The sequence below is a fragment of the Apaloderma vittatum genome, unplaced genomic scaffold, assembly GCF_000703405.1.
Source record: "Apaloderma vittatum isolate BGI_N311 unplaced genomic scaffold, ASM70340v1 scaffold43063, whole genome shotgun sequence".
Classification (NCBI taxonomy): Eukaryota; Metazoa; Chordata; class Aves; order Trogoniformes; family Trogonidae; genus Apaloderma; species Apaloderma vittatum.
In genome coordinates this window covers 21,881-24,233 of record NW_009707194.1, presented here as the reverse complement: position 1 = coordinate 24,233, position 2,353 = coordinate 21,881, and positions in this window count along the sequence as shown.

Here is a 2,353-nt window from a genome sequence, read left to right as displayed (position 1 = left end):
AATATTAGCATTTTAATGGTTTCAGTAGCAATATACCACCACCAGCTCAGGCCATTCTATGATCATATTAAAAGATACTGCTTTACCTGTGAAATGGAAACTACCAATGATTTTAAATCTTAATCTCTCTAGTATGGTTCCTTCACAAGAAAACTAGGACATCTGAAAGCCTAGGGAAAAGTGGCAAGTAGGAACATTAATACAGAAGGAGAAATAGCTGAGTTTCGCTCCTGTAGGTTTTAGAGATCTGGCTTATGTTCTCTGAGGGATCCAGGATGCCACTGTGTCAAAACCTACTATCTGGGTGTGGTGGAATTTTCCTTACTGAGGTGTCTATCTGCAACATGAGTTTAATGTTTCTGCACATAACTGGAATAAGCAAGCAGTGAATGGACTTCAGTAGATCAGCCTGACTAGAGAGGCACATATTCTGAACTAAAGCAGCAGAATCTGACCTCCAAATGGCATGCTACTGGGCAAGATGTAAAGGGATAACTACAACTAAGGAAATATTTGTGAACTTACTGTTGCTTTTAAGTTATAAAATGGAAAGCATATCTTGCAACAGGTCAAAAAACGTGGTGATGTGAGTATGTTTGCAGTACACTCTGAGCATCAAAGCTTTAAGGGGCATTTCTGGCATTCAGAATAGTTCCTCTGGTTGTTTTTCCAGCTGGAAAGAGGTGATAAGCCTTTTAGTGGAGACTTGTTTCTGGGCTGATACATGTTCCCTTCAGCTGTTTGCTTTCCCTTGATGAGTGATCTGATGCAAAAGACGATAGCAAGATGATACTTATGCCATGTGGTCTAGAAGCCAAACAGGAAAGCCCTTCCAAGGCTGGTGGATTTAAGTATGGTGCAGATAATTGATATGTCAAAGCTCTAACGGCCTCTATTTTCCAGACTTCACTATAAAGAAGAATAAAATGCAGCACAGAAAAAATACTATGGTCCATCCTTCTTGGGAAGCTGGAAATTAGAGCCCAAATCCTTTAATCTCTATTGTGGCTAAAGGAGATGCATACAACAGGTAATCAGAATGGAGTTGGAACTAACAGATTCAGTTCCTGGAAAAACCCATGTAGTAAGTAAATATGGCTAAATGGTGCTTCCACCAAAAATTTTTGCTAGAAATCATACATATGTGATAAAAGGAGAAGTGAGAGGGATGGTGCAGAATACAGCTGCCTGTTTTCATTGAACTCTGAATAGGGTAATTTCTGTATCATTTTGGTGCTCCTCTGCCTTGTACTAATGTAATTCCCAAATTTCTGGGGAAACTTCAAGTAAGATACACCGGAGACTCTGGGCTTTATTATTGGTTACATTCTGGAAATGCAGAGTCATCTTTATCAGGTCCTTCCTTGTCATCTAAAAAATGTGCAGTGAATTACAACAAAGGGATTTACCTTTTTAAAACTGTAAAATCATGCAAGTAACTCAGGCTATAAGTAATGAGGTCTGTGACTACTTAGCCTTGTAGTTTAACTGAATAAGTGTAGTACAATGGACAGGACCATGATCACAGAAAAGTAAAATTTCTCAGCAAGCGGCAATATTTTAGATTAACTCAGGGCAGAAGAGAAAAGGCAGCCTGTGCTACTCTCTACAGGAAACTTAGCAGAGAGAACTTAATGTTCTTTCTTGTCAGAGGCTGCAAATAAAAGTTAACTGCAACAGACCACTGATTTATGTACATTAAACCCTCGCTGCACTGTGCACGGAGCTATTAAAAAGACAAAACACCAAGTTAGGAACAAGTAAAAACTCTTTCTTTCCACTCATCTGAACAGCAAGTATTTTGACACCTTTAGAAGGAAAGCTGTAAATTTAGGTATAAGAAAAGGAGGTCATGCAGATAGGTGGGGGCCAGGCCCAGGAAAGCAGCAGCCACACATTCTGTCAGGGCTGTCTTCTGGGAGAGGATCTGGAAATCCTGTGGGAGAACGATGTCATGTTTTTGTCTGTTAGTAAAGGCCAAAATGCAAACTGTCACACTTGACGTGAGACATCACCCGGAGCTGACCAGCATGGTGCGATGGAACAGCACTTTTCCGGAATACCTCACCCATGACAAAGGGAAACTTGGCTTTGAATTAAGACCTGCAGCTGGACCACCCTTGGACTCTGTTCCCTGCCTCGCCTCTGGGCATCTCGCTTCCCAGCTCCCGGCAGTGCCTGCTGCACGCTGCCGCTTTAAGGCAGGCAGGCAGTGCCAGGCGGAGGTCCTCTCCAGGGCTGGAGCACCAGGCGCAGGCAGCAATCCTCTGCTCCGCAGGGCTCAGCCACTTGCTGCTCTCTACTTAATAACATTTGGCTGCTTATGAGACATCTGACCGGCGAGCTAAAGGCT